This window comes from Xenopus laevis, chromosome 8L (genome assembly GCF_017654675.1).
Source record: "Xenopus laevis strain J_2021 chromosome 8L, Xenopus_laevis_v10.1, whole genome shotgun sequence".
NCBI lineage: Eukaryota > Metazoa > Chordata > Amphibia > Anura > Pipidae > Xenopus > Xenopus laevis.
The window spans coordinates 19,169,470-19,194,560 of NC_054385.1; the positions used below are offsets into that span (position 1 = coordinate 19,169,470).

Sequence of the window (25,091 nt, forward strand, 5' to 3'; positions counted from 1 at the left end):
CCTAGCAACAAGATTGCTAAATAAAAAGCTAAATAACTAAAACCACAAATAATAATAAATGAAAACCAATTGCAGATTGTCTCGGAATATCACTCTCTACATCTTACTAAAAGTCAATTCAAAGGTGAACAACCCCTTTAAAATGATACTAGTGATGTGCGGGACGGCCCGATACCCTCGCGACCCCTGGGTTTCCCCACGGGTCGGGCTGGTTCAGACTGACCTCGCACCTCCAGTTGTGGGTGAGGGGCGGGTCCGGATTGAGCTCTTCTTCCTGCTCTTCCAGCCTGTCACCTTGCACTGCCGGTCTGCCAGCTTCCAACTTCCGTTTTTTTATTGCCCTGCCCCTTTTTATGACATAATCAGCGGGGCGGGTCAGCACAGGTCTATAAAAGGAACCTGGAAGTCGAGGGTGAGTAAGGGTCGGGTAAAACATCACTAGCGCATATTGCATTTTGATTTGTAAATGTGATGCATTTAAATCCAAAAGACTGAATATGGAACACTTCTTTTTTGTTCATATTTTAAAGGATCAATTTCTTTTATGTTTCAATACAGGTAATAAGTCTAACCAAGAAAGAGAGCTTTGGCAGCTGGATGAATACTGTAGCTCACTTGAGAATCCAGAAGGGAGAGCTGCCTTTGGTTACTGGTAAGTTCCTATTTACCTCTCCTTTAGATACACTGTTGAGTTTATGCAGTCTTTTAGTAGAAGACTGTACCCTAATCATATTATGATATTTTGTATATGTCCATATAAATGGCCCTCCATTATAAAAATATTGCACCCCCTCTGCACAGTCATAGAACGCCTCTGTGATTTTTGGGACTTGTTTGTTACATGTACAGTATTGAGTTTTTCTGGCTAAGGGATCTTTCCATGATTTTGGACCACCGTACCTTAAATCTGCTAAAAATAATGCAAACGTTAAATAAATCCTATATGATTGATCCTATATCACCAGTATGGGTTCATGCAGTTTCCATCTAGTACAAGGTACTTTCTTGAATAACAAGTTCAAAAGGACTTTAAAAAAAAAAAAAATTATTGTAATTGTTATGGATGCACCGAATCCAGGATTTGGCCAAATCTGAGCTTTTTCAGCAGGATTTGGATAAATCCAAGAGCCTGGCTGAACTGAATCAGAACTCTGCAAAATGTGAAAAATTTGCAGAGCACTTTTCAGGTGTCTGACAGCACTCCAGCAATTTCTGCCTGTGGTGGGGGTTCGAATCTGGTTTGGTACTTGATCGGATCCAGTGCAAACAATGTGGGATTCATCTGAATCCAGAATCAAAAGGTTCTGTGCATCCCTAGAAAAGAGTCAACTTATAAACAGGATATATTGTCCTAGTTATATGCAACATGAGATATTATTTGTATGATAAAACAGAGGGAGAGAGGATTAAATAGGAGACTACAACACACATCTGTAGTATCATTCCTTGCTGTTGGTCATATAATATAAACTACATATGGGGGAATGTAATTAAAGTCCCAAAGAGCAAAACAATTCGCAAAAAAATCCACATCTCGCAATGCAATATTGTTCCTTAAACTGCTATTGCATTGCGAATTTTAATTGTGCATTACGAATTTTAATTGCGTACTCTTAAGAAGTGCTTGAAGGTGGCGTAATGTTTTTGCACACACACATAATGACTTTTTCAGTAAGGAGTTTTATTACAAATAATAGTACAAAATAAATTGGTTGCCCTTTAATAAAACTCAATTCCTACAAATACATTTTTGTGGAAACTCCTTTGTGTCAATGTTTTAACGTGACTTTTTATATTGAGTCACTTATAGCATACGGACTTAAATATCCCTCTAAATACTGCTTAGGTATTCAGAGGTAGACTGAAATAGGAATATAGTTAAATGGACTGCAATGCCCCCACCTTGTGGCAAAAATGCATAACTACATTTGCCCTTCCGTCTTCTCAGAACATAACAGTCCACTATTGTAACAATGTTGCCAGTGCAAGGGGAAGATTACTGGCCATTAAGTAGCAAGTTTTCTGGAAAGATGCTAATTTCGGTCCTAAATCCACATTTGGTTTATACAGACCTTTTATTCCAAACCGAATAAACAAAAACTTTTGGCATTTCATCTGTTATCTAGTATATAAATGAGGCCTCATTTACTAAGATCAGGACAGGTTGTAAACTGCCATGATTTGTTTGCACCTTGACCAGCACTTAGCACCTTAGACGAGGCTTATAGAGCAAAGACATGCACTTCTCCCATAAGTACATTATGGCCTTCATTCACCAGTGCTGTATTAAAGGAGAACTCAGCCCCCCCATTAAGAAAAGCCCCTACCTGCTAAGCTAAATCGTCCCCCCTCCTTGCTTCCCCCCAATACATACTTCAATAGCCCTGAAAATGTCCCCATATATTTCTCACCTAACAGTGCAGAGTAAGCGCAGCAGAGCTTGTGGGCGACATCTTTGGGATCACCGGTCTTCATCTATAATAGAGCGGCGTATTGGCTCAGGTGCAGTTGGAGCAGTCTTCCGCTTCCCATTGACTGCGCATGCTGCAGAAGTGCCGGAAATTGCTGAAGAGGACCCAAAGAAGTCCGAAGATCCAGAAGATGGAGCCCAGCAGCTCCACTGTGCTTACTCTGCACTGATAGGTGAGAAATCACATACACATATTGCTGCTATACCATCTGCTAATGCCAGATGGGGGCTTATTCTTGGCCTGCATTTCAGCTGAGATCAGCCCCATCTGACATTAGCCTCAACATGTATTGTGGTCACTATCATCCATTTATAACCACTCTGATCAGGCTATTTCATTGTAGTCAATGGCAATACATCAACAACAACAATAAGCATGGAAACGCCTGTTCCTACATTTACAAGGTACTAGAGGGAACATTGTTCCCCATTATAATAAAACAGTATTCTTAAATGATTTGCCTGGGCTGAGATTCAAATCTCCTGCCTGACCAATAACAAATGGGTTTGGATGGAGCTGGTTCCTGGGGAGGCTTATATCAACTTCTGTATTTTCATATACAAATAATAATTCTCCAGTGGAAAACTTTCTATTTCAAGCTTCCCCAAACATTAAACTCAAACTAAAATACTTATATTAAACTATTTACATCATACTTCCTCTTCCTGCGTGAAACATTTCAATCATCGCTAGACACCAATTTTACATCTGTATTATCAATACAGCTGTGACTTCACAGATAAAACACAAAGCCAGTGTGCATGTCTTTATTCTGGGTTTGCGGGTACTGGGGGTAAATGCCTTATTTTCCACACGCAGGAGTAAAACATAGCAAGGACAATGAAAACTGATTAAATGAGCAGTTACATGAACAATACTTTTGAGTCAGGTTAAGAAAGATCTGGGCTACCTCTTGGATAAAATGTGTCAGGGAGCCGGGAGCTCCCTCCAGGGAGGTTGTCTGGATCAAGGAGGAAGCCCTCTTGAGGGAACAAGGTCGCGGTATCCAAAGGGTTAAACGGAGAATAGTCAGGATCAGGCAAGAGTTCACAGGCAGGCAGAATACAATCAAAGTCCAAAGTCCAGGCAAAGGGTCAGGATACAAGGCAGGAACAATATTAGGCAATAAGGCACACAGGGAACCCAGGATATGCTTCAGGAAAGTAATCCTATTCTTGGGCGCCATTCTGGCGTCTAGTTGGAGTTTTTATTTTCAAATTTGGCGCCATTCTGACGTCATTGACGCTCTTGCGCCGACGTCGGCGCGCTGACGTCATCGCCCGGCGCCGCTACCCACGTGGCGGCCATGGGCGCCGCCATTTTGGGAGCGACGCCGGCGAAGATGGACGCGCCGCCCGGAGCTCCTGGGCCTGCTCCGGGCGGCGATCGTTACAAAATGATAGCACATTTTCAGCTAAAGGGAGAGGCATCCTTTTCATTTCAGGTTTGAAAGGGGCAGGAAAACCAGTTGCAATTTGCATTCCATGGCAGTGTCGGACTGGGATGACGGGGCCCACCAGAAAACCTTAGGCTGAGGGCTCATATTCTAAACTATTGGAACCTCGCTCAACCTCTTTATTCTCCTAGTCTTTTTTCTCGACATACTACACTATTCTTCCATTATTAATCCTCTTTGTTCCCATAAAGAAAGAGGGAATGACCATGAAATAGGCCAAATGGTTAGAAGCAAGTGGGCCACTAACACCTGGGCCCACCGGGAGTTTTCCTGGTATCCCTGTTGTCCAGTCCGACACTGTTCCATGGTCCTGTTTAACAGCACATTATAATGGCTTACTGCTGATATATACAGATGTTGGTCTCCAGGCACTGTGTGTTCTAAAGGCCAGCACAGAACAGATAACCAGGATTTCCCAGAAAAGCCCATTATTATGCACACAATATACTTACAGTATGCTAAGGAATGTCATTGATGCAGTAAGCTATAGGTATGGGGCTTTGGAAAGTCTTGATTCGTCCCAGCTCCTTCTTTGCATTTGGTTGTCTCACTGCTGGTTAATTTGCATTTATGTTTATAAATTCAATTCCTGAATGGAAAGATAAAATTCACATAGCGGGCACTAAGAAGTGCTCATTTATCAGAAGAAAGCACAAGTGGGTCATCTACACCACTGAAAGACTGCTGTTAAGCCATATACTATATGTCTTATTACCTAATTCTCTTTAAGGGTCAGGGCACACGCTCAAATTCGTGAAGAGTAATTGCCTGGCAACAAATCTCCTCTTCTATGGGGCGACTAATCTCCCCAAACTGCCTTCCGCCGGCTAGAATGTAAATCGCCGGCGGGGTGGCACTCTGATCGCTTCATTTTCTGAGGTCTTCCGAAGTTTCTCGTGAGGCAACTTTGGGCGACTTCGGAAAATGATATCTAAGCTTGAGCCCTGACCCTTAGGGGAAGAGACGTACTAACAGCCTGGCATTAGAATGGAATCTTAGTGATCAGTGTGTTTCATTTAGGGCTCAATATAAGTGATATAGGTAATTATAGCATCAGGTACTGTATAATAAATTAACCTTTTCAGAAGTCGTTATTAGCTTTATGTAACCATATACCCCTCCACCTGAAGTATAAATAAGATGGCCTTGGAACAAGGTAGTTGTAATCCTTCCAACATCCAACTAGCCAATTCACTGCAACATAGAAAACAATTGTCTAAAAATAGACCACATCATGGCTATTCTGGATTTATATTACCTGTCTTTTCCTTGGGTGCAAATGGCACAGAAAACCATAGCCTTCATGATAGGAAGCATTTCCAGTACTGTTGTAACCCAGTTGAGCAAGTTGACAGGTGACTGGTTGCTTTGGGTTACTTAAATCCTGCAGTTTGATCACATTTGGAGCGATGCAGGTTGTTGGGATGAGGCCTTGCAGATGCGGTCCTTGATCTGATGCAAAAACCTGATTCTAATCTGGAGACAGATTAGGTTTAGAGAGGTTTTTTTACCCAGAGCAAAACCATCCAGAATAACTGCCTACTGCATCCCATTGTGTAGAAAAAAAAATTTCTGCAGTGAGCTCAGTTTTCACCCAAAATACAGCCAATGCAAATTTTTATTTGAAATTGGAATATTCTGATGAAAGCATAGGATTTGGCTGGTGGGGTATGTGGGCAAATCTCTAAATGGATTCATTGCGTCCTATCAGTTAGCATTATATTTTGCTTGAATTTCAGATTATTCCTAGATTGTATGACCTGATAAAGCTTAATGTTTTGTATCAGGTCTGGTTTGTAAGTTCCAGATGATAAACTGTCCCAATCTGTTATTACAGCTGAACCAGTTCAGTGGCGTAACTACCGGGGGGAGCAGGGGGTGCGATTGGACCAGGCCCCGCACCCCCTCAGGGCCCCCCGGCAGCTCGCGTGCCACACTGTTCTGCGGCCGTTTCCCACCATACGGAGGGGGCGGGCCCAGTTGCACATCCCGCGCCAGGGCCCGCCCCCCTCTAGTTACGTCTCTGAACCAGTTAAACGGGTTGTTCACCTTCCAAGTAGTTTTTTCAGAAGCAATGTTTTTTTTTAATTGGCTTTTTTCGTTTTATGTGATGTTGGTCAACATTAGTTGATACATTTCCCCGCAGGATTTGGAAAATGTCAGCAACTATTGTATCAATTCTAACAGCAGAACTCTGGAGTCAGTAGGGCTGATGTTAAGAAATGTATCAAATTCGAACCGTTTACAGAGTCCACGACCCTTCCCTCACAGAGCTGCTCCAAGGAGTCTTGAGGAGGTGAAAAATTCAACTTTACATTGCAATAATCGAAAATGATAAAAAAAAAAATAAAGAGCAACTGAAAGTAGTGATGGGTGAATTTATTTGACAGGCGCAAATTTGTATGAATTCCGGTGGTTCGCCGCCGGGGAATAAATTTGCCAAATTGCTGCGACAATTCGCCAATGTCATAATTTTTTTTCCTCCATGACAATTATGAAGCAGACGACAATTCTGACGGTGGTAACAATTAAAGGCGCCCAATGACTTCAATGCGCGTGAAGTTATCGCCAGCGGCAAAATTTGCTTTTCACAAATTTTTGCGCCGTTTCACAAATTTTGCGGGAAATTCTCGAATTTTCCGCCAAAGGTAAACAGAGAAATTCGCCCATCACTAACGGAAAGTAAACATATATCGCTTCTCTCTGCTCTGGCCCCACATCCACACTGGAGGGATCTTTTACAAAATAGGAAATAATAGTACAGTAATAGTAACAATAATCTGTTGGGGTCAGTGACCCCCTTTTGAATTCTGGAAAGAAATTAAAGAACTGTAAAAATACAAAAATTAAAACCAATTGAAAAGTTGCTAAGCATAGAACATAGTTAGGGTTGCTACCTAGCCGGTATTTTACAGGCCTGGCCAGTAAAAATGATGGCTTATCCCAATGTTATTAATAGGGGAAAAAGATAAATATATAGGAAGGCCGTTATTTTTTTTCTACAAAAGGTGGCAACCATAGACATAGTATAACATAAATTTATGTTAAAGGTGAACTAAAATTAAAATGAAATTTTGTAAAATCTATGGTAAAGCAGGAAACCCCTTGAGTTCAAACAATAATAGTAATATCACACCAGGTCCATGATACCCTCTGTTATCCTTTGCTATAGCACATGGAACTACTGAAAATGAGCCTCAGAACAGAGCTATATTATTAACATTTATTTATATAGCGCCAACATATTGCGTAGCACTGTGATGAGCAGATCCACTACCTGAACTACACCTAAATTTGGGGTACTGCTGTTGTAGAGGGCAAGGGATACTTTTTCTTTTTTTACACACTAACGCACTCCAAGTGGGTTATGCAAGGAGCTGAAATATCAGGACAGAAAGGGTTTTTATAAGTGTGTGTTTTTACTAGAATACAGTTTCAGCTGAGTTTCAACAGAGTTTCAATAAATTTGAATTTATTTTACATACTATGCCATAAGGGTACGCTGTTCTTTAAATTTGAAACCCTACTCCTGGTGGAAAACACTCTACATAAAGGGGTTGTTCACCCTTGAGTTAACGTTTAGTATTTTACAGAGAGCAGTATTTTGAGACAATTTGCAATTGGTTTTCATTTTTTATTATTTGTGTTTTTTGAGTTATTTTGCTTTTTATGCAGCAGCTCTCCAGTGTGCAATTTCAGCAATTTCTAGTTGCCAGGGTCCAAATTACCTAAGCAACCATGCATTTATTTGAATAAGATACCAATAAGATAAGATACTCGGCACGATTAATTTTCTGAAAAACTTCGGGCGACTTCGGAAAACGACGGCGATTTATATTTTAGCCGGCGGGAAGGCAGGGGATGCAGTTCGGGGAGATTGGTCACCCTGAAGAAGAGGAGATTTATCGCCAGGCGACAAATCTCCCTGAATCTGCCTGTGTGCCCTGACCCTTAAGGCATCCTGGAATGTAGAGTCCACTGAAGGGGCCAAGGCAATTTCAGTACTCAGACTGTTTGCAATACAAGAATAATTAGCTAAACCAGTAATCTGATATTCTTTCAGGCACTTTTCCAGGATGAATTGATTCATTTGCTGTGGGGCCGGCTGACGTCTTATGTCCCTGCCTATTGAGAAAAAAAGTCTGGCCAGATCCATTTAAAGGAGAACTAAACCCTAAAAATGTACAGTATATGGCTAGCAATGCCATATTTTATATACTGACCTTATTGAACCAGCCTAAAGGTTCAGCATCTCTATGGCAGCAATTATGCAGGCCTTCAAAGGAGTTGTCACAGGAGTTTCCCATCTTGGATTTTGTTAGTTAGTGACAGCAGCACAGAGCATGTGCAGTGAATCAGCAGAAAAGAAGATGGGGAGCTACTGGGGCATCTTTGGAAACACAGATCTTTACTGCTATAGGGATTTGGTTTCCTTTTGGGCTGGTACGGAAGCCCAAAACATAATGTGCAACATTTCTGCCCTGGACCACTGCAAACAGTGAATACACTATTTTAGTGTTAAAGGAGAACTAAAGATTAACTAAAGAAGTAGCTAGAAATGTTGTACATTATGTTATGGGCTTCTGTACCAGCCCAAGGCAACCACAGCCCTTTAGCAGTAAAGATCTGTGTCTCCAAAGATGCCCCAGTAGCTCCCAATCTTCTTTTTTGCTGATTCACTGCACATGCTCTGTGCTGCTGTCACTTACTGAGTTTAGGGTCCCACTCACAATATACAGTACACATAGAATATAAAAGGCTGATTAGTAATTAATACAGATAATTACTACATGACAGCACAGAAATCAGTGCAACTAGCATCATAATTTAATGATCTGCTCTATAGCATATAGCTTGTATTACAGGCCTACCTCATTTTCATAATTAGTGACAACCCTTAAGCTTAGCTTCTCAACAGCTGCTCAGAGCCCACTGAGTGTCGCAGACACTTTCCAAGATGGTGACCCCCTGTTACAATTCTGAAGTCCTGGATCATTGCTGCTATTAAGAGGCTGAAACTTAAAGCTGGTGCAATAAGTTCGGTTCGGTACATAAAATATGGCATTTGTAGCCATATTCATTTTTAGGGTTTAGTTCTCCGTTGAGTGTTCCAATGAAAAGTGCTCTGGGCCATTGTGTCTCTGGTTGAAAGATAATCGAATAAAGTTATGATTAAAAACAAATACAATTTTATTTAGCATACCATCGGTGTCATTTATGACAAAACAGGCACAATGCCCCATGTTACTGTACTTTGCACCCTTCTTGGATGAACTGCTGCAGGTCTACGGGCTTTGTTTAAAAGACCAGGATGCCCCAATGAATACAGAGCTACCTGCTTTCTGCAGTACTGCATTCATGAGGCTTCAGGTAGGATCCTCTTCCCAAATTGCATGTCATTCAGACAAGTTAGAAAGCGCTGGCAGGAGCAATAGGACATTGCAAGGAAAGGGCTCCCTGGTGCCCACTGATGCTGCACTCTGCACCTTGTGTTTGCTCTTGTACCCCTAAGTGCTTTCAAGATCTTTGTAAATTACCCCTCATCATACTAATTGTAAGGTGAACTTACCCCGTTACCCCTCCACCCCAAGATGCACTGCAAACCAATCATGAGACTGCACCAATACCTTCCATTTCATGGCTATATATGAATATTAATCTTTATCTCAAAAACTGGAAGGCTTAATGAAAGATGAGAAATCACAACAAACAATAAATTGCATTCAGCTATTAACAAATGATCAGAATTTGGCTGGTTTCAGCCACAGCTCTTGTGTACAACAAAAGCTTGTTCCTACTATTCCATCAAGGGTACCAGGGAATAACCTGGCATAAATATAATAATAATAAATCTACTGCTGGGTGAACTTTACAGGCTAATTTTCTAACTCTCTATCATAGCATGTGTTGCCTATCTGTGCAGGTCAGACATTTTTATTACGTTATTAGGAACAGGCATATTTAGTGTGACTGGCTAAGTTAGCTAGTCAGGAGCAGGGGCAGGATTCCGCTCGAGACACTGAGATGACAGCACCTTGGGAGAAAGTGACAAATGCTGAATAGAAAATGATAGAGGCCCTGAATGATCCTGTGTTGGACGCATCCCCCGGAGCAGAGAGAGAGTTGGGAAGGCGGTGGAGGGGAAAAGAAGTTGAGACATCTTGTATCATCGATCTTCCTTAAATACTCACAGCTGCGACAAAACGAGAGGCACAAAATGATGATGAATGAGTCAGGTATCTGATGTTTACCTGGGACTTTCCATGAACCCTTTCAATGCCAGGGGGCAAAGTAACGCTCAGTAGAGCACATCACTTCTAAGAAGCAACCGACCAGAACAAGAAGCCGTACAAATGACTATTGAAATTCCATACAAGCCCTAATAAAATTCCCTCTGGTTACCCCCAAATTAAACCACAGACCAGATCAGTGGCAAGCACATCATTTAGGGTAAAGTGGATAATTTCAATAGGAAAAAAAGGCTCTCCATCATTTAGGGAATCTGTCTGATATGAATATGATGAATTTTCGCTGCTCTGTTTGCTTAGGAAGAGCAAAATAATTGCAGAACTGACAGTTTCTGCACAATTAATCAAACGTATATATGAATTTCTTCATTTCTCTCTCGTTGACTGGGAAGCTTGATACAAGACGAGGAATCCGAGCAAAAAATAAATTGTGCCAAGTTATTTACAGATTATCAGATCTTGATATGTTGGCTACAGTGCTAATAAAGGGCCTTTCAGAAAAGCAAATCCCTTCATATTGTCCTTCATATAAATGCCACCCATTCTTCCAAAATGTGCATCCCAAATCATAAACATCTGTCCGTGTTTGCCTGAATTCTAGAGTTTTGGAGCTTCCATTCCAAATCATCCTGTGCAACTATGGCCAAGAAAGGCTTCAGCTGCAGCTTGAGTGCAGCCATCAATATTTGTAGCAGATCTCCTTACACATAGCGCTAAAATAGAACATAACCTTTTTGTATGATTTAAAAGTGTGTGAGGACAGCCATTTAGACACAGAGAGAATGTAAAGATTCCTGGCTGGAATTCGAACAGCTGGAACCTGACTGCAAACTTAAAGGGGGCCTGTCAACCAGACATAAAAAAGCTGTCCTTTTCATCCATACATCCATACCTGTTACAAACACATTTAAAAATCATAGCTGTCAATCATATATTGCCTGCCACTCCTCTATGCCTTACATATCTCCCTAGGAAAGCTGGGGGCTGGGAATGTTGTGTCCTTAATTGTTTTTCAATCTTTTGTTCTTGTCTAAAGGTGGCCATAGACGTAGGGCGATATCGCCATATGAACGCATCTGTCCCCGATATGCCCACATTGAAGTGGGCGATATCAGGCTGATCCGAACATGGGCCCTAGGGCCCAACGATCGGATCAGAATGGATCCGACTGGATTTTTTAACCTGCCAGATCGAGATCTGGCCGATTTTCGGCCAGATATCGATCGGGGAAGCCCCACAAACGGGGCAAAAAACTGCTGACTTTGTCTGTCGGCAGCTTTTATCGGCCCGTGTATGGGGCCTTAAGAATCTCAGTTTTCTAAAGATGGATAAGGAATGCTTCTGGAGCATTCTGTTCAAAAAGCAGATCAATGAATTCTTCAGGTTTTGGGTAATTGGAGATAGAATCAAGAGTATGGTGGGTAAATATAAGCAGTGTGCAGGGTATGCTCAGCAATGTATCCATAGACTGATAAAGTCGTAGATATCGTAGCAGGAATTTTTGCAGCCCGAGAGTCCCGACTAAAATGAGGAATGTTATTTAGTTGTGTTTCCATGGGAAGCTGTGTGTTAGGTCAAATGTAAAATGTAAAGGCATAAATGAAAGGAACTGCTCTAGAGACAATGGGGCACTTTCGAGGTACTTTATTTACTATATATATATTTTACAGAAGGGGGTAAATGATTTTCTATATAAACAGTGCATAGTGGTGTAAGGAGTTATAATCTGTGCTTAGTATTCTTACATGACTCACCAGTGACTTAATTGCAAAAAATGTGTGAGTTAAGACTTTAGCACACGGGCATATTCGGGGAGATTTAGTTGCCTGGCGACTAATCGCCTCTTCTTCGGGGCGACAATCTCAACCGTACTGCCTTCACCCTGCCTTCCGCCTGCTAAAATGAAAAATTGCCGCAGGCGATTTTTCATTTTAGTGATGGGCAAATAAATTTGCCAGGTGCGAATTTCTTTGTTTCGGCAAAAAAATTTGCGGCGTCAAAAATAAAAGTTGTTGCACTTCGGAATCGTCGCGCGCATAAAAATTTTTAGTCAAAATTATTTGTCCACCCATTGACTTTAATGCATTTGGACAAAATAGTCACTCACATATAAATTTTGCGGGCGTCGAAATTGACTTCAACGAGTTTCGAAAATTTTTGCCATTTCGTTGATGCGAAACGGGACAAATTCGCCCATCACTAGTATATATCTGCATTCCCATACATCTTTTTAATCCTTCATGATATGTTTGTATCATATTATATCTTTATAACGCTGTCACTCACGGACTATGTTATACAGTCATAATTTACTCATTATTAGTCTGAGACTTACATCTTTCAAATAATAATAGTACCCTATTATAGGTTTATCATTCCGAAACTGATAGGTGTACCCAACTACTCTTCTGCACCTTTATAATTCTGTCACTAATAGCTGCACCCTTTTATATCCTTATAAATCACGGCTTCTTGCATTCCGTTACACCTTTATAATTCTGTCACTGATGCTTGTACTCTGCTATGCCTTTACATAATTCTGTCACTGTAAGCCGTACGCTTTCACATTTTTAGAAATCTGTAAATCTTTACAAACCTATAACCATGCTTACAATCTGATATTGCCTAATAATTCTCCCAGCTTTAACTTATAAAAAGGCAAGTAATATCTGCAGCTCTGCACCAGAGAATATACAAATGCTGACAAATAAAAGCTATGTTATTTTCAGTTTGTGTTGTTATGTTGAAATTTTTTTATCGTAGTTGCAAACCTATTAAAAGAGGAAGACCCCTTAAAAAGGAATGATACCTTTTGTCCGATAACTTGTGTGTTATGTAAAGAATCTGGATGAATCTTATTCTTATTGTTCTTATTCTGCCAAGGATATCAGTTATTTCTGTGCCTGGACAGGTTAGAACATTCATGGACATATATCTGTGAATGTGTGGCTAGCTTTATTATGATTGTAGACAATGACATTCTAGATACAGTAATGAGCAATTATACAAAAATTTGTAGATGTTCTTCACTTTTTATGGGTTTTGAATTATCTTATTGTTCTATAGCTTTTTTTTTAGATTTTTCAAATAACGGCTGAGCTCACTAATCTTAGCAACAGGGTAGACCACCCAACCCATATCATCTATCAGACATATTTGAAAATCCTGTTGGATTAGAACTGGCACGGGTGACTAAAGGTCTGCGATATGATCTGATCATTTGCCAGTTTTAGCCCAGATAAGGGTTGGCCAAAAAGCTTGATTGCCAATCTTGCCTTCTTTCTATTTGTGTCTGTATGTTGTCCACCCACTGAGAATGTAAGCTCTGCAGGGCAGGGGTCTCCTTACTCCTGTGTGTTTTAGCACATGGCACTTAATCTTTGTAACTCTGTTTATTTATATTTATTGCAATGTTTATACTCCTTGTTTGCAGCGGCCGGCCAGGTGCCCTAGGCAACCTGGCCAGTAGCAGCGCTCAATAGATGCGCACATGCGTGAATGGATGCGTAACATGCACATGTGCGAAGGGACGGGCAACGCCAGCCGCAGCGGAGAGAGGGGGACCGGACTGGTGGTAGGAGGCAGAGAAGGTACGTGTATGGCGCCACACTATTTTTTGCTCTAGGCACATGCCTACTCTGCCTACCCCTAGTTACGGTCCTGCCTGTTTGTTCTTTTACTGTATAAAAAATATAAGGCCCTGGGTATATTAGTAGCCCTATATAAATAAAGGGCAGCTGTCATTGAAATTGAAAAAATGCACCCAAACTGCAGTAGATGTTTAACCATGAACTTTTATAAGTAGATTTTATTTGTTTCTAATAGTTTTTGAAATTTAAATGGTTTATTAATGTGCCATTGTTTTCTGCTGAAATCATCCAATTAAACTCCATGGAACAACTGGAACGGACATTGTTTTACAACGGATATTCTTTGCTACATCTGACTGGTTCGTACTTGATCTTATGATAGAATAGTGGCAAAGAATAATGTTCCTCACTGGTTTCCGACTCAGGCTGCTGACTAATATTTCCTGCGGGCCGTTATATTTGAAGTAGCAGCATGTTTTTGCTTCATCTCTCTATATAACAAATCATCTTTAGGCCTATCACGGTGGTCTGGTATAAAAAATATATTTGTGTGTATAAGTCAGCTTTAAACCAGGTAAATTTGCCAGCAATTCACAACATCAAAGGCATTAACTGACCCCATGTCATGAGAGTGATAATGGTCCACTCTGGGCATTTTTGAGACCTTCATTAACTGTGAAGAGGAATTTAGTCTTTATTCCGGACTGGCTCATTATCAGCCTTATGACACAAGGTTAGTTGATGTCTCTGCAGCAAATATGTGTAGTCAACAGCCAAAAAAAATGTTTGGTTAGGGAACCCAAATTCCTAAAATGTGAGGCAGTGCTATTATAACAAAAAATCCTCATAATGTATTTACAGATTTATTAAGTTAGTTTGTGTTCCTCAGCCTAAAGTTTTTTTTACCAGTTACAACCAGCATGCATGCTGTGAGCCACGGACACATGAGTAATATATTTGCCATAAAAAGTAGTGGACAACAGCACAATTTTCCAATAAGAAAAATCCATCTTTACTCTCTCTGCTTAAAAAAGGAGAACAGGGCAAGGGCTTTAAGTAGCCGAATCCCTGAATCGTTCTTGAAAGATTTGACCGAATACCGAACTGAATCTGAATCCTAATATGCATAAGAAAATAAGGGGTGGGGAAGGAAAAAGTGGAAACATTTTTTACCTCTTTGTTTTGTTACAAAAAGTCACATGATTTCCCTTCCCGCCCATAATTTGCATATGGGAAAACACACTGAGGCAGTTCGGGGAGCTTGTCGCTCAGAAGACGAGGCGATTAGTCGCCAGGTGACAAAATCTCCCCGAATCTCCTCGTGTGGACTAACCCTTAAAGTGAGATTTTTTTAAGATTCTAATCCAGTGGTTTAAGAATGAATGTTTATTTACAAAGATGTACAGTATTCTCCTGTGATCACAAATGGGGGTCCGAACCCTGATTGTTTGAGGAATATTATTTAGGGCAGATTTATTATCATGAAACTTTTACCAATCAGTAACAATAGATACAGACCAGTAAGGCTTTTCTCTTTGAAAAGATGTTTTGACAGTTAGGAAAGTTTTCAAAAATCCAAACTGCTGGTAATTTTCCAGTTTGATATTTGATAAATCAGCCCTTTTGCGTCCATGGGGACCTCTGAGGTCAATTGTTGTGGTTCCAAGCACCCTACTACCTTCACATACACCCCTGGTTTTCATTTTGTCAAGCCTAGACAAGGACATGATCACTTTTTGCTTTTTTCACTGTTTGCGGGTACAACAGTTTTGTGACCAATGTACATATAATTGCATACAATACAAAATACCTTATATATATATAATACTATATATTATTGGGCCCTTACTGTTGGCAGTGAGCCATTACTATATCTGCATGTGCCAGTGTCAGCTGTAGATTAAAATACTCTTTGAGGAATGTGTTGTATTGGCTATTACTTTTTACTTTCCGACAATATTTCATTCGGCTTTAATTGTTTTGTTCTTGGGCTGAAATAAGATGCTGGCAATACAGATGTTTATTCGTTTGCCACCTTGATGTACTGTTTAAATCACCGTGAAGAATTGCACACAGCCGGGTAGGAAATTTGAAAAGTTAAATAAAAAAGATTGAATTCAACAAAAATATTTCAGCCCACTGCCAAACTGACTGCTGTAATCTCATGTTTATAAGATGTTAACTGCTGGCCAGTGAAACAGCGCCTACAATCTCTTTACCCTATGCACAGTTATACAATTTGGAGGGGAAGTAAATCAATAATCTTACTTTTTTATACTGTATATATTTAATCTTTTTATGCCAATGCAGACAGAGATATTTGCCTTCATTAAGTAAACCAACCATGCACAGATCTTCATGAAATTCAGTCCACCCAACTGAACTGAGCAATGTGTTGCCACAATTTAAGGAACAGTAACATCCAAAAATTAAAGTAATAAAAATATAATGCAGTGTTGCCCTGCACTGGTAAAACTGGTGTTTGCTTCAGAAACACTACTATTGTTTATATAAATAAGCGGCTGTGTAGCAATGGGGGCAGCCATTCAAAGGAGAAAAGGCTCAGGTTACACAGCAGATAAGCTCTGTAGAACATAATGGTGTTATCTGTAATCCACTAGTTAACCTGTAGCCATATAGCCTTTTTTCAGTTTCCATCATTACTGCACAGCAGCTTGTTTATATTATACTAGTGCAGGCTAATTGTACGTGATATTTTCATTACTATAAAACACTTTTTTGGTGTCACTGTTCCTTTGTTCAATCAACCTCTTTTGTGATTGCACCAAGACCAAAGGCAAAAGCTCGACTTGCTAGTTACTCTAAGGGCAGATTCGCCCGGCGACAAATCTCCTCTTTTTCAGGGCGACTTATCCCCCCGAACTGCCTTCCCGCCGGCTAGAATGTAAATCGACGGCGGGATGGTACTCAGAGCGATTGTTTTCCGAAGTCACCCGAAGTTTCCTCGTGAGGCAACTTCAGAGAACTGCCATCCTGCAGGCGATTTTCATCCTAGCCAGCGGGAAGGCAGTTTGGGGAGATTAGTTGCCCCAAAGAAGAGGAGATTTGTCGCCGGGCAACTGATCTCCACGAATCTGCCCGTGTGTCTCTGCTCTAAATGGAACGTGCAAACATCAGTCTGAAATTATATGGACTGACTATTCCCCAAGTAATACAACCAACCAAGAAGCAGGATGATCGACTGATTAGTGTGATTCAACCAAATGGTTACAGTCCTGGGACAAACTTGCTCCATAATTACTAAATGAGTTCTACTCTAATACCCTAATACATTTTTATGGTTTACCAACCGGAACGTCAAAGAACTAAATGCGAGTTTCCAGCATGTGACACATCCCATAAATTCAGCATAATGCATGAATCTCTGTTCCTCTCAAAAATAACGCGGTGTCAGTGTGGTTGAGCCTATACTGTTTGAAAGCACCCTGCTGTGTTCAGCATCACTAGCCTGTGCCATATGCTATCGTCGTTTTCTCTTGATAACTCAACCACTCAACTTGTCTACATCTCTGCCTGCCACTAGAGAGATACAGCCTCTACCTGACAAATATGACTACTTTCAGCATTCCATTACTGTATGTTCCGAGGTATTGCAACAGGCTGACACATTCTTTCTTCTTCACTTGAATTCCCAAGCCTCGCCTCTTTTGCAGATAGAAGTTGTTGTGTCCTTTTATTTCCCTTGTTTTCCTTTTAAGTATTTCTATTATAAGGACATCACGCTGGGTGGCCGATTTGTATGCCTGCAGTCAAAAATGTGCATTCCAAATATTTCCGAAATAAACAAGAACATATGAATATTAACTGCATCCAAACAGCAATGATATTTGGTTGGCTTAGGGCAGAGACACACGGTCAGATTTGGGGAGATTAGTCGCCCGGCGACAAATCTCCTCTTCTTCGGGGCGACTAATCTCCCCAAACTGCATTCCCGCCGGTTAGAATGTAAATCGCACTCGGACAGCTTTCTCACGAGGAAACTTCTGGTGCTCCGAGTGCCATCCGGCCGGTGATTTACATTCTAGCCGAGGGGAAGGCAGTTCGGGGAGATAAGTCGCCGCAAAGAAGAGGAGATTTGTCGCTCTGAATCTGACCGTGTGTCTCTGCCCTTAGTGCAATTTGAACAAATGAGAGCAAACTATTTGGTTCAGTGCATATCTAAATCTATGGGGTACATTTATCGAAAATGTATTTACCACTCACTCACACTATTAATGTTATGGAATTTTAAGGGACATGCTCATCAAAAGTGTGAAAGTAAGAGTTCGCCCCTTGATAAAAAATGCCTTAAAAATCCCCTGGAACCTGCCACTATCCCTTTAAGACGTACATGTGTCTATACATGCTCCCTGCACTTGAGCGTACGTGTAGGGTGCTCCATTGCACATGCTCAGCCTGTGTTAGAGCAAGTCAAGCAATCTTTTGTACATAGTATTTCATGCTTCTCTAGTATTGCCTCTGCACCTTGTAGTGTTTCTGTGTATATAACAAACATTACAGGGACACTGGCTCCATCCCGCACTCAACTTCCTGTGGATTACCATTACTTTGTTGTAAATACACCTATTAAACTTCCCAGGTCGACTTGGATATTTAAGACAGAGTTACATACTCTTGTATCATCAAAATAAACAGGTAGTGACATTTCAGAGTAAATATATAGAAACACCATACCTCCCAACTGCCCAGTTTTTTGATGGACAGTCCCGATTTTGACAGCTCAACCCACAGTCCTGGATTGTTACTGAAATTTCCAGACTTTCTCTTTGATTTCCTGCACTGAACAGTCAGAAAAAGATACAATGTTTCTAACTTAATTGGCTTTTGGCAGAGAGCCCAGAATATGTGCCAAGTGCAAATTGTTATTTTTGTAACAATTTAAGATAAGCAAAGAAGCACCTGTAACAATTAAGATAATTAGGTCTCTTGGGGAAACTGTGACTTGCAGCTTAAAGGGCAATTCACCTTCATTAGCAAAACTGTTATAACACATAAAAAACACAGAAATGTGTCCTAACTTTCATAAAACATGGTAATTAGGGGCATGGCCAAAAATTGGGTGTGGCCAAATAATTTAGCTGCGATCCATGAGCCAAATCTTTTTGTCTCTCTGTCTATTTCCAAAATTTTGGGAGGTATGAAACACTACTATATTCATTGGTGCAGTATAGAAGTAGCCCAGCAGATGGCAGCGCTCTGTTTGTTTTTCTAACTGTGGGGCATATTTACTAAAATGCGAAATGTCAAATTACAACAATGCAACTTACTACACTTTTTAGGGTATTAATTGCACATTAGCAACTTCTTTGTCAAGTTTAAATATGCCAATGTGTAACTTTGACAATATATCAATTCATCAAGAGCGCCAATGTGTTTGCCACACTGGAAAACCACCAATATGTTGGAGCCCCTTTAGTATATAATTATCTATGTATTATCCTCCATGCTAATATCCCAAGTATGTCATTGCTTTATGGATTTAATTTTCCGTAACTATATAGGGAAAGTATGCAGACATGATTGTGCACAGTATTTACATCAGCAAAATGTAAGCACAAAACACTTGCAATGAGTACTTATGATTTTAAGTGAATATGCAAAATAGCAGCAAAAATATACCTGATGTATTGATGTAAATGTTAATGGAGTTAGAAGGGAATAAGATTTGCACTACAGTATATTTGCCCCATTGAGCTGAATGTGTCAGGCCACATGGTGAAGATGGTAAACGCGTTGGTTTTTAATTGGGTACTGGTTCTGGTTAATGTCACTGTGCAATAAATACCTGGTGAAGGATCCTGTGATCCAAGTAATGCTGTGTATTTAATTGCAATAAAAGTTTGATTGCTTGAAACTTCTAATTTTGACTTTCAAGTGTGACGTGAAATGGGATACTGAGCCTAACGGTGCACAAATCACTGCACAGGAGCCATAACACTAGAATATGCAAGGCACAGACTTAAGCTCCCCATAGACGTGACGATTCTTCTTGTCGAATGACCGATTTTAGCGAAGTCCGACCAATCCTTCGAAATTATCATGCGGTTAGTGGGATTCGAACGTTCGTACATCTTACGATTTTTCGGCCGATATCTGTCAGGAAATTGATCGGCCAGGTCAAAAAATCTTTGTCGGCCCCAGTGCAATCTATCTATGTTTGCAGGGCCAAACAGGCAGCTCCCCTTTGTTTTCCTGGCAAATTGGTCTTTTTAGTTGACCAATTAAATCCGAGAAAATCGTGGTCTCACGATGAGGATCGGATCTTTTAAAAATCTCAACATCTATGGCCAGCTTTACTTTGGAAATTGGTCTTTGAATTTTAAAGTCATAGCACAGCCTACAATGAAAGATGCCTGCTTGTTCTCCAAGTAGACATTGCTGCTCTAAAGGCAAAAAGCCTTTGAGCGCAGCGCACACAAAGGCTAAGATAATTATGTTCTCACTTCTAAAAAGAGGGGTTTGCTGCACCAAGATACGATGATTACGCTCAGTGCTGACTTCTTGGTCGGATTTATGGGCAGGGATTCAGCCTGCGCCCCAAGCATCCCAACTAATTATTTATTTCCCTTTATTGCGCCACAATAAATTGAAGTCTATTAATATGACTCCTGCTTTGCTAAATCAGAATAATGTATTATTCTCAGGGTGCTGTTATAAATACTGATGGTCTTTTTTTTTTTCCTGCGTCACAAATCCATATTTTTTTTATTCTAGGACGAGCTGAATTAAAAGAGCAATAAAAAACACAATAAATATGACTCTGTATGTTTTACGGCAGAATCAGAATTTAAGGGGATGTGAGATTCTGTGGCTTTCTCCAAGGGAACTATTATTTTACCTAAAACAAATATGTTTGGTCATTTTAAAGGGCATGAGTTAAAAAATTGTTTATTTTTTTGTAAATGTTTAAGCCCTGCAGAGAATTTCATAGCAACCAATATACAACAGTCAAATTCTGACAAGTTAAAAAAAAAAATGATTGAGCTAAAGTGTGGATTTACAGGAACCTTATAGGCAGCTGGGATTTTAAGTAACAAAAAAAACTCATACATGGGGACATAGTTACCATTTCTGCAGACTCTTTTCCAAGCCTCTATAGCCTAAGCTAAAGACATGTTTGCCCCAGTGGTCTCTGTGATTGGCTCCAAAAAGTTTCAAAGATACATGACATTTGGAAAAAATAGCATGTAGTACTATTAACTTGTCTCGCCTTGAATGATTTGCAGAATGTACATAACTGCTGGTGCAGGTGTTTCAAGTGAATCCTGGCTAATTTGATATTTGTTTATGCACAGCGAGTTAGAAATAAAGAAGAAAAAGCTAAAGGCACTTCTTTATACTAATATATAGATAGATAGATGATAGATAGATAGATAGATAGATAGATAGATGATAGATAGATAGATAGATAGATAGATAGATAGATAGATAGATAGATAGATAGATACGTCCAGATTCTACCAACTCTATTCTAAGGTTGTCAATCCGGTCACACTCCACTTGCTGCAGATTTAATTTGCTATTCAAACCCAGTAAGATATTAGCAACTGCCAGCTGGATTTCATCCGATTTACTTCATTTGCCTTCTTAAAGCAGGCAATGCACAACCTTCCTTTTGCGTTAGCATGTGGTGACCATCTGCAAGAAAGTTCCAAGACAAAGATATTGCATGATTTTAGGATCCACAGTGGGCCGACATATAAATGCAGTGTTGAACACTGGTGCCATCAAAATTAAATATATACACTATACAGTATATACATGCCAGACCAGTTTTTTATATTTGACTAGAGGAAATTAACTTTCATTTGAAGCAACGTAGGGGGTTCTTTGCAGTCAGGACAATGAGGTTGTGGAATGCACTGCCGGGTGATGTTGTGATGGCTGATTCTGTAAATGCTTTTAAGAATGGCTCGGATGATTTCTTGGTAGACATAATATTAAAGGCTATTGTGATACTAAACTCTATAGTTAGTATAGATATGGTATATATAATTTATGTGAAAGTATGGAGGGGTGTGTGTATGGATGCTGGGTTTTCATTTAGGGCTCTTACTGACGAGCGGTTGAAGCTGCGCTCCCCTGCGTTCCGTTTTTCTGCGTTCAGCCGCAGGGGAGAGCAGGATTAGACGCATTTAGCTTTTTTCAATATGGCTGTACTCACACAGGCGGGTGTAGGCACCGAACGCAGGTTGAGACGCAACATGCTGCATTTTTCCTGTCTTCGCGCCTACACGCACCTGTGCGAGTACAGCCCCATTGGAAAAAAGCTAAATGCGTCTATTCCTGCGCTCCCCTGCGGCTGAATGCAGAAAAACGGAACGCAGGGGAGCGCAGCTTAAAACGCTCGTCAGTAAGAGCCCTTAGAGGGGTTCAACTTGATGGACTTTGTCTTTTTTCTCAATTAACTATGTAACTAACTATGTAACTATGTTACTCGGTCTACAGAATAATAATGGCATGAAATTGGTTTCATGGCATGAAACCGTTTTTAGAATCCTGCCCTGCAGCACCATAGGGGCATTGTTGAAGTTAGGGAAGGACCCTGTTCTATTCAGTGCTTTTGTAACGACAAGTACAACTTAATTGGGCAAAACACTGGTCTGAATGAACCTTAAAAGACAAAAAATGCACTTTGCAGAACTGCACTGACTACAGTCGTGCTAGCTTGTAGATATTTCCCTTACTATAAATTGCATCAGCAACCTTAGAAGTCATTGTATGCCTCTTTTGCTAATGTTCTCAGAAAAGGATGCTCCGGCTAAAACAAACCACATGGCAGTCCTCACTCCTGTGTACAAATGAGAGAAAGCAGAGAAATAATGTTTACAGACATCACATTTGATTATATGGTGAGACAGTAATATCAAGTAATATTAGTAATATCATAAGTAAGATACTCCATTCCTGTATCTTTTTAAAGTTTACAAAGCAATAACCAATTGCCTACTCCTATGTTTCTCTATAAATTTTATTTTGTTCATCATTTTGTGACAATGTGTACGAGCCCAAAAACAAATGGATTTGAATGGGCATCAATGAATGTGCAAATTCAACATGCATTTTTCGTTAACATATTTTTAACATGCACGAAAACAATAAAAATGCAGCACCATAGAAAGTGACTAAAAGAGAGATCTAGATCATGGGTACAGCCAGGCAGAAATAAATCAATTCCATTACCTCATGTGCTTAGGTAAGCTCACACCTGCATCTCAAATACAGAAAGGGGCACATTTACTAAGCTCGAGTGAAGGGAATGAAAAAAACTTTGAATTTCGAAGGTTTTTTTTGGCTACTTCGACCTTCGACCACGACTTCGACTATGACTTCGAATCGAACGATTCAAACTAAAAATCGTTCGACTATTCGACCATTTGATAGTTGAAGTACTGTCTCTTTAAAAAAAACTTTGACTACCTACTTCGCCACCTAAAACCTACCGAGCAGCAATGTTAGCCTATGGGGAAGGTCCCCATAAGCTTTCTAAGTTTTTTTTGATGGAAGGAAAATCCTTCGATCGATGGATTAAAATCCTTCGAATCGTTCGATTCGAAGGATTTAATTGTTCAATCGAACGATTTTTCATTCGATCTAAGCATTTGCTGTAAATCCTTTGACTTCGATATTCGAAGTCGAAGGATTTTAGTTCGAGGGTCGAATATCGAGGGTTAATTAGCCCTCAATATCCGACCAATAGTAAATGTGCCCCAAAGTGTATGTGTATAATGTGTGTGTAGTGCAGTGTATTTACTGAATTAAACACCATAAACATGCTTGAAAATTATGTGAAATCTCTGTGGGATCTAAAAAAAAATAGTGCAGGCAGCAGAAAAATAAAAGCTTCTTGGTAGGGGGCAGTTGGGGCAAAATTGAGCATTGCGTGATCGGATGTAACCATGGCTGCATGAAGCTGTGTTCTCATGCTTTTATAGGAAAATAAAAAGCAGTGATGCACATATTTTGCCTATAGTCCTTTGAACAGGCTTGTCATTAATGCAATCATCAACACCACAGGTAAATGCATCAACAGATAAACTTTATTTATATGTAATGATAAAGATAATGATAAACAACCCTGTGCAAAGGCCGTCATTAATCAGATTGCATGTAGCCATTACAGATTCTCTGGTATTTTCTGTTGCCTTTGATCATGTATATTGTCACTTTACATGACAAGATTTTTTTAAAGAGAGTGTAACGGAGAAACAGATTAAAAACATGTGCAGACCATTTAGTCACAGCACAGAAAATATAAAGGGTAAATAATCAAACAATGCTGTTCATTCATTGATCTACTTCTTATAACCACCCTCCTCAATCTACCTAATCAGCCTCTGTCCTAAGTTTAAGGTGGCCATACACAAGGAGATTAAAGCTGCCGATATTGGTTGGTTATCTGGCCAAAAATCAGCATGATATTCATTGGGCAGGTTTGATTTTTCTTTTGTTCGAGAACAGCATTGTATAGTTGATGCGGTCCTATGATCCATTGGTGCCCAGGCCCGGATTTACAAATGGAGTGCCCTTGGGCTGTCTCTGCTCATCTCCCCCTTGGCTAATGGGGCACAGACGTGCGGTCTCTGCGACATCACGTGCATCGGCCGTGTGCTATTGACACAGGCATTGGGTCACCCGAGCTTGATGCTGAGTGACATTTTTCAGCGCGATATTCACATTTTGGCGCCAATTCTCTTTTAAAAAGGCCTTTCTCCATTTTAACAATGCCCAAGCTAGCTGCTGTTTACAGATCGTGCTGAAGCGTTATATACTATTGGACTTTCCTGTTTTTTTGCCTGATCCTTGCCGATACCTCTTCAATGGAACTCTTACTACCAAACGCACAAATTCCTTGTTGCTTCCGCAGCAGAAAGCCTGGGGCCCCTAAAGGGCATCGGTAAACACCAGAATCCGCAGGGGTTCCTTTGTGCATCTGAGTGTACCAGATGCCCTCAAGGTTCCAGATTGACGAGTAGGTTACAGATCCGGTCGTTAAGCAACTTTCCCAAATGTCTTTCGTTTTAGCCAACTTTAGGTTAATGCCAGATGGGGCTGACAATCTGGCTTATGCCAGTGCAAGGGTTGATTTTTGGCCTTCATTCTTGGCCTGTGCATTTCAGCAGGTCAATTTTCAGCCCCATCTGGCATTAGCCTTACCTCTCACCACATTTATGAAAGGGAAAACAGACAGTTCACTAAAGAAGATGTCTCTGTATAAGGAAATGGAGCTGGGGAGTTCTCCAGTGGTAAACTGGATAAATATGTCCCCATGAAAACTCAGCCATCTCTCCGTGTTCAAGCTGTG

General features: G+C 40.4%; 1 protein-coding gene across 1 annotated transcript in view; it reads left to right on the forward strand.

Moving 5' to 3' along the window:
* mvb12b.L (multivesicular body subunit 12B L homeolog) overlaps positions 1 to 25,091 on the forward strand; it is a 234,764-nt gene that overhangs the window by 112,149 nt on the left and 97,524 nt on the right. Inside the window, exon 2 of the mRNA XM_041571997.1 lies at positions 559 to 652. The gene's annotated coding sequence lies outside the window, so the exon portion shown is untranslated. The remainder of the gene's footprint in view (positions 1 to 558; positions 653 to 25,091) is intronic.